The following is a 14,155-nucleotide window of genomic DNA, read 5'->3' on the forward strand; positions in this document are numbered from 1 at the left end:
AGTCACTGTGCACTTACTCCTCATGTAGGATCTCTGTTCTTAATGTGCTGTACATTGAGGCTTAATGCTATAACGAGTACTCAAACAGTATATTTCACTTTGTGTTTCTATGGGGGTGCAAACTGTTGAAATCTTTACTTAATGTATACTAAACTGATCTTCTGTTAAAAAAAAAAAGAGAAGAAATTAGCAATTCCCAACTTGACTCTCACTGGGATTAAACATGACAATAGGTCTGATCTGATTTCATCATCATTTTAAAAAAATCATCTATTATTTTTCACTTTATGTTTCTGTGTGGGAGCAAACTGTTGAAATCTTTACTTAATGTATGCTAAACTGATCTTCTGTATATAAAGAGAATTGAAAATGAATCCTCATGTGAATGGAAGGGGAGAGGGAATGGGAAAGGGGAGGGTTGCGGGTGGGAGGGACGTTATGGGGAGGGAAGCCATTGTAATCCATAAGCCGTACTTTGGAAATTTATATTCATTAAATAAAAGTTAAAAAAAAAAAGATTCTAATTCCCAGGAAAAGTGAGCCCTCTCCCCTCCTCTCAGGGCTACAAGGGAGTGGACCCTTTATGTAAACAACCACAGAGCTCTGGAAAGCAGAGGTGCTCAGAAGAAGGGGGAGGGGAGATGTGGATGAAGACAATGGAAACACTTCATGAAATCTGAAGTCCAAAGCTGCCAAGGACAAAGAGAGCAGAAAACATCTGAGTTCCCGCAGTTCGGGTCCAAAGTTTGGCTCGGCAAGGGCCCTCATGGCAAACCCTCCGGAGTTTCACACATGGAAACCTCAACGCAAGTCAATTTATTTATTTTTTCATTTTCCAAAAATGTAATTTCAACCATGGATCACATCCATGAAAGTGGAGTAACTTCAAAAGTAGAGGAGATAATTCTGCTACCCTGGTACCAGTCAAATGCCACTCGGTATTGCATTTCTCTCTGATTCGGGGGAATACTTGAAAAAGGAGGTATTCAAAGGGGGTTAACAGAGTGAGATTTCTGAGAGCAGCATTGCCTGGGAAATAACTGAAGAACCTGGGGACGTTTCATCAAGAAAGAGAAGACGCGGGGAGCAGAAACAGCTGCCTTCCCAAACCCGAGGACTTGTCATGTGATCGAAGAATTAAACTTCTTCCATGCTGCCTAAGTTAAAAAGAAGACATTTAGAGAATTTTCAGAGAGGTAGAGTGCATGAAAATTTCAGCTTGATATCAGAGGGATTTTCAAAGCAGCATAAATATCCAAATATGAAGCAGCTGTCTAGGAGGCTGGCAATTTATGTCGCTAGTGCAGTTGAGCGTCAATATTCGAGCATTCCCTGGGTACATGAGGACACTAGGCTGTGATGGAAACCGGACTCGGGCTGACTCAGGGGACATGAGAAGCCCCAAACACACTGCTTGCCGCAGACAGCTCTAGATCTCCTACCATGCATCAAGCACTGTTCTGTACAAGGCCTGGGTGTAGCAGCTTATGAAACCCACAACAAATCAAGCACCTCTGATCACCTGGAATCCACATTCTAGGGGAGAGAAGAACACAAGACGCAAAGCCCCGAGGACCGTGGTGAGGACAGGTTGGGGGCTGCACTCAGATCCGAACTCCAGAGCCAAGCTGGGGCCCCGAGGGCTGCGCTGTTCTCCTGGAGGGAAGGCTACTGTCTCCTCACGGGTCGCCAGGCACCAACACGCTGGCAAGGGGTCCATGGCAAAAGACCAGAACAGAGACAGCGAGAGAGGCCATCCTGAGCCAGAACGGAGTGACCAGGGCAGGTGCCCCAGGGAGAGGGCGCGAGGGCAGCATGGGAGGAGGCGGAAGAGGGCCTGTGCACCACTGCAGAGGGCGGGCAGGCCCTGGAGCAGTGACGTCACCTGGCACCTGTGCTGTTCTGGCTCCGCAGCTGAGAACAGAGTGAAGATAGCATGGGCAGGAGCAGGCTGCTGCGGTAACCCGGGCAACCTCCTCATTCTGCCCACAGATCGCACTGGTCTGCCTGGGTTCAAGTCCTGGCTCGGCTTCCGATGCTTCCCTCCAGTGCAGGCGATGGCTCAAGCACTTGGGTCCCTGCCAGCCACATGGAAGCTCTCGGTGGAAGTCCTGGCTCCCAGCTTTTGGCCTGCCCCAGGCTGGGCTGCTGTGGACATTTGAGGAGTGAACCAGCAGACGGAAGATCTTATTTCTCTTTGCCTCCCAAATAAACGAAAAATAAAGTTAAAGAAAACGTCAGGTAGACAGCTGTGGACCAGAGTGGGGTAATGTGGCACAGACACCTTGCCTTGCCTGGCCCTGGCCGGAGGCTGCGGGTAGGGCGACACTGCAGCTGCACCACGACCCAGGAGGGTTCTGGGTCCGGCGTGTATGTGTGGCAGCCTTGATGCTTTCTGCTTTTTTTCTTCTGTTTTCACAAGAAGCCCCTGCTCCCCGAGGTAGCCTGACCCTGCCTCTCTTCCCAGCAGTCTGGAGCAATCTAACACAAGGGCAAAGCAGCCATGTGTGCAGTTCGGGGCTCTGTAGACTGGGGGGTTGCCGGAGAAGTTCACAGCCAATGCACAGCATCTCCCGCAAACTCCTCCCAGCAGAGCCTGACTTCAGGAACCACGAGAAAATTCTTCCAGCCAAGACCACCATGGCTGTCTAGGGCACCTGGTTTTTTTCAGGGTGCCAGCTCTGGCACACTGAGAACACATCTGGAATAGAGGGGCAGCCAATGAAATCAAGGAAGGGGAGGGTTTTGCAAATGAGGAAACAGAGAAGAGAGCAGAATCACTTAGACACATGCGTGTGTTTGCGTAGATTTCTTCTGAAGTTAGAGTGTAAATCCTATTGTCATCGACAAAGGCCAGCCCCACCCTCTGAAGGCAAAACAACACTGACAGGCACAACATCGCTATTTATGAGGTTATAAATCTTAAAAGAGTATATTGTACATACAAAGAAAAATGCCACCCACAAAGCTCATTCTTTTCCGTGTCTGAATTTCAGCGGAGAAGCTCTAGGGCAAGAAAGCCAATCTTGTTGACTTTCAACTTGCACTGCACGTCGGGCCAGAGCTGGCGAACCGCACGGGGCACGCAACGGCTCTCCATCCTGGAGGCATGAGCCCTTCTGAATATTTTATGAAAACTACAGACCTTTTCCTCTGAAAAATGAATGTACACACAACACTTTGCAAAGAATTTCAAGGAACTTATACCACGTCCCCGGACCACCAGGGAGCCGACCACACAACAGAAAGTCTGGGACTAGAACCCGGCGCCCATATGGGATGCACATATGGGAAGCACAACAGAAAGTCTGGGAGAGGACAGGTGAAGATCCAGGCCCTGGGCTATTCAAGCAGGCCAACCGATGCCACAGATGCCATCGTCTCTGGCCCTCGGACAGGTCTTTGCATGAACTGTGCACCTGCTGGGGTTTCTCCAAGGACGCCATCCGTGCTGCCCTGGGCCGTGTGTGATTCAAAGAACACATTGTTGGAGGATCAGTGGGGGAATGATGGAGAGGACGAGTCTGGATGCCCTCCGTGTTGTCCCTGTGCCGCCTCCATGACACCCAGCATGGAGGCCGCCTCAGGCCGGTGCATTCTCTGTGCTTGATTTTAATAAGAAATGGAAGGCGAGAGGCTTGGGATCATCTGACCAAAGACTTCTCAGGCTTCCAGGCACCAGAGTCACTCACAGGGCTGGTTCCAATGCCGACACGGAGGGGCTATCTGCAAAATCTCAGGCAGTCTGGGGTAGACCCACGGGTGCGTACTGTCACTGTCACCAGCTCCCGGCGGCCCTGCTCTGAGTCCAGGGCTGCACGTGGAAGGCACGGAGTTCACCTGAAGCTGAACAGACCCCTCCCCCGCGTCTCCCTCCCTAACCACTAGCCTTGGATGGGAGGTCGGCAGTAAGACCACCAAGCCCACGTGTGCCACGTCTCAGGGACCTCGCACCGGCTCCTCCTTGAGCCAAAACACACCCTGTCCCTGGGAGCACAATCCTTTCCCCTCACTGTACGGGGGTCGCTGCTCAGACACTCCCTCCGCCCCCTCCTGACCACGCCGGACAGCGTAGCACAGGCCCTAGCACTGCACGTCCCCACTTCCCACCCACCTGATCTGTAGCACCAACCTCACCGGAGTCTCGGGCTTGTTGGGAACGTCTGTGGACCCAGCTGGCCCTGGGGGACAGGGTCAGGTGACGCTGCGACCCCAGCTCCTGCAGCTGGGCCTGGAACACAGTGCACTCTCGGTAAATCTTTTTTTGTTTTGTTTTGTTTTTGGAAGAATCCAACGTCATGAGCGTCCTTTTTCTAAGGGAAAAATCTTTTTCTGCTGTAGGACCTTACGGCTCCTGGGGATTTATACATTTTTATGTAATTTTAATACAAGTTTTCCAGACTTCTAATCATCAGCCGTTATTATTATAAACATAAAATTAGTTAATAATGTTGAGATGCAGGAGAGAGAGAAAGCAATTGTTCTGGTGCAGCGCACACGTGGCTCATTAGTCAGTGTGGCTGGGAAGCCGAAGCTGTCAATCACAGCCAACCACGGAGGCCACGAGCGTGTCTGCACAGAGGAACTAGAGGAACCTGGCTCACTTGGTTCACCCGTCCATCCAGTACTGCAGTGACTGCCCACTGAGGGATGACCTTAGGCATGCCAAGGAATGTTCGGGAATAGAGACTGCTCCCCCCAAAGGGCAGTCATGGTATTACACAGGAGGTGGTGAAGAAAAGCACAATATGAACCTGTTACGCGAGAAGATAGTAAAGGTTCCAAGGAGGACCCACTAGGAGGGGGAGGGAGAGAGGGGTTTTAAGCTGGGTAGGAGGAAGGAAGGCACAAGGTGATCCTGAAGATCTGAAAGAAGGAGGACAAAGAGCCACCTGGCTATCTCAGAGAAGAGCATTCTGGGAAAATGGGCTGTGCAAAGGCCCTGAGGTAGAGCCAGGCCAGAGTGGCTCCGGAACACGGACAAAGGATATGATGGCAGGAGACGAGGATGGAGAGGGTGCCGTGAGGATGTGCAGCCACGGGTGGCAGCTGCAGTTAAAATGCAGTCACCGTCTGACGTAAAATCTGGACCGACACTGTGGCTGGGGTGACGAGAGTGCTCGTCTCATACTCAGGCTCAGGCCCCTGCCCACAAAGGAACATCTGAGCCTAGAGATAGTTCTTAGAAACTGAGCAGCCTTAGACTTTTCTCTAATAATGTCTGCCACAATAATACATTTATTGATCATCAACTGATAGCCAGACATTGTAGGGGACTGCTTTATAAAGCAGAGGAGAGGGCCCGGCGCCGTAACTCACTTGGTTAATCCTCCGCCTGCGGCACCGGCATCCCATATGGGCGCCGGGTTCTAGTCCCAGTTGCCCCTCTTCCAGTCCAGCTCTCTGCTGTGGCCTGGGAGTGCAGTGGAGGATGGCCCAAGTGTTTGGGCCCTGCACCCGCACGGGAAACCAGGAGGAAGCACCTGGCTTCTGGCTTCAGATCTGCACACAGACCACTTTGGGGGTGAACCAACGGAAGGAAGACCTTTCTCTCTGTCTCTCTCTCTCACTGTCTAACTCTGCCTGTCAAATAAATAAATACATAAAGCAGAAGGAGAAAGCGTTGAGAACGGGCATTGAGGGGAGACCTTTGGTGTAGCTGCCAGGCAGGGGGCCAGGCCCTTTTGTTCTGCAAGCTCAGAACCCTCCTCCCCTGGGGCTTTAGCCGGGGATACAACTGTGGCCAGGAGCAGCCAGGACACCCCGTAAAGAACTCCCCGGAAGCGCTGCGGGTTTTGTGCAGAGGAAGGGGTTACTTTTACCTGGGAGCTCCAACCAGGGACAGGCAACACCAGGGCAGGAGTGCAGGTGTGGGTGAGACCCAGGCAACCCCTGGAAGTACACGGGGGCCAGGGAATGAGGCAGAGACCAACGGGCAAGCAGAGGACACCGTGGCCAGGCCACAGGGCCCTGGGGTCCGAGCAGGACTGAGACGCCACCAGGGAGACTCTTCACACGCGTGAGTTTGTGCTGACCAAGCGCATCTCACGAACAGCATCAGCTAACTTTACGTTTCATCCACACATCTCAATCTCAGTGGGAATTTTTACTTGGGCATTAAGGCTATGATTACGGGAGAATTCCTTAGGGCAGGCAATTATGTCAGCATATTTTTCTAATTTATATTTTAAACAGTACAAGTATTCCCAGAGGCCCGGTGACAGAAGCGACTTCTATAAATATAATAAACTCAAATCATCTGTCCACAACCACTGGCTTGATGAAGACCCCACCTGCTTCCAGATTTAACCATTTTTTAAAGGCAATTATGTTTGGAAAGTTTAGACCTGCCGCTCATCCATCTAAGGAGTAGCATCGGAATCGAGCAATTTCCCTGTGTTGATTCCTGCAGAATTCAAGTCTAGGGAACTGGGCACATCAACAACCACGTGGAAGGAGGCGGTGCCCAGGCAAGGTGCAGGCAGGTGCACGGTGCAGTACAAGAGAGGAGGTGATGTGAAGGCTGCGGTCAGAGACGTCCAGACACAAATCCCAGCCCTAACACTGTCCCTGCCCAGCTCTGTGACCCTGGCCAAGTTACCGAGCCTCCGCTGTGAGACGTATCTCCATCGGGACTCCCACAACTAGGGCTTGCCCTTTCTGTGTGACCTTGAGCAAGTAACATGACCTCCATGTGTTTCAGCTTCCTTAACTGTGACACAATCATTCTCCCTGTTTATAGGGTCACTGGAGGATTAAACGCCTCAGATTCTGTTGAGCGCCCAGACATACTGCCTGGCAAACTGGAAGTACCACACACTGCTATCTGCTCTTTTATTGTCACAGAATGAAAAGGATGCAGTAACTCACGGGGCATCTGGAAGAATTAAAGGAGATCTCGGGGAAGATGGTAAATCATAGTTAAGAGCATGGGTACTGGATTCTCAGTGTTTGAAGTCCTCCTGTGCCACTCAGAAGCTATACGGCCACGGGCCAATGACTTAGACTTTCTATGCTGCATTTGTTCTGTCCATAAATAGAGATAAGAAGATAAAAATGATCTTACAATAATTTAAACTACAGACTGAGAATCCCTAATCTAAAGTCCCAAGTGTGGAGTGCTACAAAGTCTGGGACTTTTTGAGCCCCAACAGGACTCTGCAAGTGGAAAATCGCACACCTGACCTTGTCACAAACACAGACACACTACAAGAATGGTGCAAAGCTACCTCCAGGCTCTGGGTATAAGGTGAATAGGAAACCCAATGAATTCTGGGTTTAGATTTGGGTCCTTCCCCTAACATACCTCAGCACAAACATGCAAATACTCCAAAGTAAAAAAAAAAAAAAAAATCTGAAATCTGAAGTACTGATTGAGTTCAATGCATTTTAGATTAGGGATACTCAACCTGTCCTACAAATATAACCACGAGGGGCTGGCACTGTGGTGTAGCGGGTTAAAGACACAGTCTGCAGTGCACGGTCTGCAGTGCCGGCATCCCATATGGGCGTTGGTTCAAGTCCCAGCTGCTCCACTTCTTATGCAGCTCTCTGCTATGGCCTGGAAAAGCAGTGGAAGATGGCTCAAGTCCTTGGACCCCTGCACACACTGTGAGAGACCCACAGGAAGCTCCTGGCTCCTGACTTCGGATCAGCCCAGCTCAGGCCATTGCAGCCATCTGGGGAGTGAACCAGCCGATGGAAGACCTCTCTGTCTCTGTCTCTCTGTCTCTGTCTCTCTGTCTCTCTCTCTCTCTGCCTCTCTGTAGCTCTGCCTTTTCAAATAAATAAATAAATAAATAAATCTTAAAAAAACAAATATAACCATGATTACAGTACCTGATCCATAGTCGGTGGACAGTAAATGTTGGCTATTTTATGACTCTATTCACACATTTAAAGAAAATTCTTGGCATATGTAACCCAAGCAATAGACTTCTCCTTTCCCAATCATATTATTTTTACTGAAAAAATGAGTTTTCCCTAGGAGCTAAATATTTTCCAGTCTGAACAGTTGTTTGCCACGCACTTGCCGGGTGGTGCCAGGAGTCCACCTGCATCGTGTTTCTGGAGGAGTGGCGAGTGCCTTTTCTGGAGCCCACAGTGGCCACACTGGTTCATTCCACAGCCACTGGTGATCAGCAATGCAGAAGCTGCCTTGTCCTAGCTGTAGGGACCACGAAGCTCTATGTCCTGCGTCCTCAGGGAGAGAACAACCCACTGGGAGCCCCGACAATTAAACAGTTACACTGGGGGGTGATGAACAGGATGATCACGCCATGGCCAAGAAGTCCCACAAAGGAGAGAGACACGAGTGTGGCTCAGAGGGCTATGCTAGCTTTCAATGGATCAGAAACAGTTGAGATGGATGTTGACGCACAAGCTTGCCAGACAGATAAGGAAAAGAGAGAAATATCTTGGGCAGAGGGAAAAGTGCATGCAAAAAGATGTGACCCAGTGTGGACAAAAGACAGACACGCGAGGTAAGTATGCAGACGTCTTGGAACTACATAGAACTCACCCTCCCACATTAAACATGTCGAAGGTTGTAAAAATATCAAAAGCAATTCCGTTCAGACCTCCAGGGAACAGGAAGTATAAAGAAAGGGAAACAGACAAGGTGAGCACCCCCATCACACCGACTTCTCCCAGGACAGGGGTTCTGAAAGCCAGCATAGGCAGAGTGTGGTGGCCTGGCTGTGCTCAAGACACAGAGGTCAGGGCTGTGGACCGAGCTGGCTGGGGCTGGAAGGGAGGTGCATTGGCTAGGGACCAGCCATGGAAAGAAAGAGGTCCTGAGATCTGCAAGGGACCGCACAAAACCTCACACTGAATGTTTGTCTTCCTCGCACCAGAGTGAGACTCTAAGAAGCCAGGCTAAAAATAACCCAGCAGGGAAAGCTGGACAGACTCCAGCATCCCCGTGGGAACGAGACGTCATCGAATGCTGGGGCAATCAGCTGAACGCTCACTCACTCAGCACAGAGTTAAGCTAGCTTTAAACGCTGCCCCGGGGGCCAGTGCCGTGGCACGCTGAGCTAAACCACTGCCCGAGAGGCCGGCATCGGATATCGGAGCACAGGTTCAAGTCCTGGCTACTCCTCTTCCAGACCAGTTCCCTGCTAATGCACCTACGAAAGCAGAGGGAGAAGTACATGGGTTCTTGCTACCCTATGGGAGACCAGGATGCAGTTCTTGGCTCCTGGCTTACTCTGGCCCAGCTTAGTTGTTGCAGTCATTTGTGGAGTGAACCAGTGGATGGAAACTCCCCCCTCCCCGGTGTCACCCTGCCTTTCAAATATAAGATATTTCATGTATATTAAAAAGAAAAAATCTTAATTGAAAAAAAAAAGGAAAGAAAAGAGAAAAAAAAATTTTAAAAAAAAGTCTGCCTGAACTGGTCTCAATAAAAGGAAAATCAAGCCTTGGAAAAATCAAGCTGATCCACAAATGACTGACATTTGGCCAACCTGAATTGGCCTAAACAAATTCAATATGTTTTAAAGAAACACAACAAACTTCAAATAGTCAAGAAACACATAGCATACACTGTTAACGGAATCCAATAAAAGATCACTAGACTGGGGAAAGAAACCCAACCAACTGTGGCATATAGCCAATGAGAAAATCAATCAAGGTCAACAGACCCCCAAGTGACAGATTACAGAACTGGTGCAGAGAGACTCAAAAGCAGCCCTTAGAAATACCATCAAATATTTCAAGAAAAAGAAAAACATCATTGAAAGAGAAATGGAATATATTAAGACAGCCAAAGTCAGAGGATGATTGGAAAAGTTAAGGTGCTAAAAGACAAAAATCCGCCACAGAACCCCGTCCATAGGGAAATGATCTCTCAGAACTGAAGGTGAAACGGAGTTGTTGATGTTTTCCAGGCAAATTGGAAGCAGAGAGAATTTGTTCCCACGACGACACGAGGCCAACAGATAACTCAGGAACACCTCCAATGGGACATCACTCCTTAGCTGTCTGTGCGGCTGGGACCCGGAGCAATGCAACGGAACACAGCTCGGGAAAGACCCTGCACGAGGCCAGGCGATGGGTGACTGCAGAGACGACTCTGGGACATGTGACAGAATTGGCCTCAGGTGGAAAATGCTGAGTGCTCATTCCATTTCTGCTGCTCGCTCTGCATGTGAGAACACGAGAAAATTCTCCAAATCCCGGTCTTAAAAATAGACATTACGCTATCCACCTGAGCACCGAATTCTGCAGTGAGCTGTTGTAACATGTGGCAATGCTTGGAAAACCGAAAAGTGCTCTTAAAGGCATCATTTTCATTACTATTATTGAGGATAATCCTGTGCTATTATTAAGCTCTCGGGCGTGATGGAGATACTTTTAGATAGATCAGCGCTCTGGCGTAACGGATGTTGAGAGATCTTTATCCTATCGAAAAAGAGATTTCCTGAGTGCGAGCTAACTTCTCTCTCCCCTGGTCACTGGCCATGGCGTGTCTACAGAGAATGTGTTAACAAAAGCACTGCTCATTTGACAGCGATCTGTTTTAGAGAGGAAAACACTGCCACATCCAAGGCCAGAAAGAAATGCAGCAAAAAATCTGAATGGAATGGCCAGCTCACACTCCTGCCTGTGCCTCAGCTGCAAACGCGGGCTCATATGCAAATCTTGTCTGTCAAGCTCTGGGCAACGTTGAGTTATCCACAGGGTTCAGTAATTCCTAGAATGTGTGGGAATTACAAGTGCAAAGGTGAGATGCAAGGAGCTGGAGCACAGTGTGGCTGTGTCTTTTTCGCGAAGGATCCGGATGAGAGATTCGGTTCATTATCACCAAATGCCATAGGGTATGGATGAGAAACGTTAGAGCCAGAGTTTCAGACTAAATATATCTCAGTTAAAGAAAATGAGCTTCCCTCTCACAATGCCCCTCCTATACCTGGGAAGGTAGAGGGAGCAGAGTTAAAAGGGCACACAAACGTAAGGTGCACAGATGCTGGGACCCAAGGACAAGCAGCTAAGAGACCACCGCCAAGTTCAAGAACAACAAAAATCACAGGGCTGAGACTACAGGGCCGGATATCCATACCCCGGTCACGACTGGACAGCACTCTGGGCAATTCTGTGCTTTCCAAATAAGGAACGAGTTGATTACAGGGTTGGGAATTAAAATTATGACAGAAAGATTAAAAGGAGTACTGGGACTGTCTAAAGCAGAGAGCAATGGCAGATAATGAGAAATTAATACTCTTCACATGGATAAAGAGCCCTCATCCTAAGAATGGAGCCTGGGGGTTTCCTGGGAAAATCTTCAAAGGCAATGGTTTAGAGTTTTTTTAAAAAATGCAGTTCATCTAACTGTGTAACCAGGAAGGATGGAAATCAGATGTAGTAAACCACAAACATCTGTCAATCATCCACCACATGACCGACCACTGCCTGCTCCCTTCCAGGCCCAGATCTCCCCAGGGAGGTGGGGCGTACAGGGTGGCTCAGCCCGAGGGAGGAGTGGCTGTTCTACTATGGAAAGAAATGGGGGAAACATTAAGCCCAGGAAAGGTGCGACTTTTGCCCAGTTTTGAAGGCTGCATGAGCCAGAGGTGGGTCTTCCAGGCAGAGGGAAGTGTATGAGGGTGTGAGATGATGGGATGTGTTTGCAGAACTGAAGATAAAGCTCCCAAGTGCAGGGATAGAACCACAGGACACAGTTCAAATAGCATTTGATCAGTTTTCATTTGTGTAACTGTGCTATTTGCTTTCATAAGTTTTTTTTGGGTTAATTCTACAATAAGCTTTGCAAGGTAGTTTGTAAGCCATGGCTTTTCATGTAGGGTTAACACATAATCTTCACTGGCCCAGCACAATACAAGTGGACTTCGCATCTCGTAAAGTCTGATAGATCTGCAGTTGTACTGATGTCTAATAGCCATGAACCCCCGAGCACGTGGCCTCCAAGCACTGCACTCAGTCAGTAGGCCAGAACCAGTCACACGTGCCCAACCCCACGGCAAGGGAGGCTGAGAAATTCACGTGCGTAGCTGGTGAGCCGTAAGGAGGTCCGCCCGGGCAGGTGCTTGCTTTGTGATTTATTACTGCCTAACAGGATTGCCACAAACCTAGCGGCTTAGAGCCACATGCATTAATTAGCTCACCTTTTGTCAGAGGGGGATCCCACAGCTTATCTGGGCCCTCTGCTGTGGAGTTTCAGAAAGCTGCAGTCAGGGTGTGGCTGGGGCTGCGGTCTCACCGAAGGCTGGCCTGGGACAGCACCTGCTTCCAGCCTCACGTGGCTGTCAGCAGCACTTGGGGGCTGGGAGACTGAGGGCGGGGCTTGCTGGCTGGCTGTCTGCTGGAGGTCCTCCTCACTTTCCTGCCACTGGAGCCTTCTCAGCATGGCAGCCAGCAAAGAATAACCGGCCTGCAAAACAGATACAATCTCACTGAATACAAACAAGGCAGTGGTAGCCAACCATCCTAGCCATATTCCACTGATGACAGCACATTCCAGGCCTCGCTCACACTCAGCGGGAGAGGGCTCTACCAGGCTGGGAGTACCAGGAGCTGCACAGAATTAGGAGCAAACCAACAGTTTTCCATCACAGTGCTAGAGTAATATCCCTGGTCACCAAAAAGGGAACTGGGAGACCGGGATTCAGGTTCATTTTCTTGGAACATGGATCTATTTCGTAAGCCTTTCCTGGACGAGGTTGGGCTTTACATCTCAGGGAAGATGGAAGGTAACAGTCAGGGTTTCAGTTTGGATGGGTCACCTGACTATTGGGATTGGACATGATGAGACACAGGAAGACTAAAGGCACGAGGAGGCGTAGGGCATCTGCACGAGAGTTCAGATGTGGGGTGATGAGAGCCCCCAGTGTGACAGTAGTACAAGCGATGAGGTTGGAGGGGACACTAAGAACTAGGAGGGGTGTGGGTAAAACTGGCAGGAGTGAGTTTTCATGGAGGAGGCTTGTTGCTCTCCCATTCGCGGAGGAACGACACAGGACCCTGCGCTGTTCTTTTGTCTGCTTGGCCCTTCCCGGGTTTGCTGCTGGTCCTTCCCGGGTTGGCTGCCGACCCCTCTACCTCCGTGGAAGGGCGGCTCCCCCTGCCACTTTCCCCGCTTCTGTGGAGGAGCGGCACACCACCGGCCGGCTCTCTCGGGGGCTGCACAGGTGTTCCTTCAGATGTTCCTCATGCATGTTGTCTCTCTCCTCCTTTATAGTCCTCTTCCACCAATCCCAACTCTGCTACCCACACGCCGAGTACGCTGCTCTCCTCCAATCAGGAGCAGGATCAGCTCCTGCAGCTTATCAAACTGATGAGGCAGCTGCGTAGTTGTTTGCTCCTCCCCAGCGCCATATTGTGGGAGAGCAGATGCATAGAATAAGTCTTAATTCCAGTAACTTAGTCTAGTCTCAGTTGCTCCCCACAGAGGCTGAGGTGCTGACGGGCTGGGTCCTGACGTCACCTCCGCTCTCTTCTTCATCCGGGACACCCCAGAGAGCTTGCCTCACTTCTGCTCCCAGGACACAGCAAGCTTCTTTCACATTGCAGCCTATACACCTGCTGGCCTCACTTCCTGGAATGTTCTTTCCCCGCATCTCAGGACTCATGACCCCTCCTCTCTCAGACCTCACGGTTCTCTGCACCACCTACTCTGATTTGTTTTCTGCATAGCAAGCACCATTACTAAGATTACTATGATAATTATGATAATTCATTTCTTTTCTTGCTAGCAGTGTAAACTCTCAGAGCACAGAGGAGTCATTGCCTTGCTCACCTCTGAAAGCCCAGGGTTTAGAACGATGGCTGACATACAGTCAGGACACGGTGTAGGAGGTGGAATGAATGAGACTGGCCAGGAGTAAAAGAAAAGTTAGGGAAGCTTCAGAGAGGTCCAGCAGCAGGTGGAGGTGGGATCAGAGTGTGAAAGATCCACGAGAGAAGCATGTGAAGACCGAGCAGGACTCTGGCACTGACGGTTTCACAGCAGAGGGTCTGGGGGGATACCAACGTGCAGGTGAGAGCCCAGCAATGGGCAGCTGACATGGGGCACAGGTGACCGTCCCTGCAGCACAGGAGCATGAGGGGCTACGAGGCCAGGCCCCCAGCTCAGCGCCCGGTAGGAGAGACAAAATGCATCAGCCAAGGCAACCTGCCAGGAGGACCAATGTGG

This window comes from Oryctolagus cuniculus, chromosome 9 (genome assembly GCF_964237555.1).
Source record: "Oryctolagus cuniculus chromosome 9, mOryCun1.1, whole genome shotgun sequence".
Lineage (NCBI taxonomy): Eukaryota > Metazoa > Chordata > Mammalia > Lagomorpha > Leporidae > Oryctolagus > Oryctolagus cuniculus.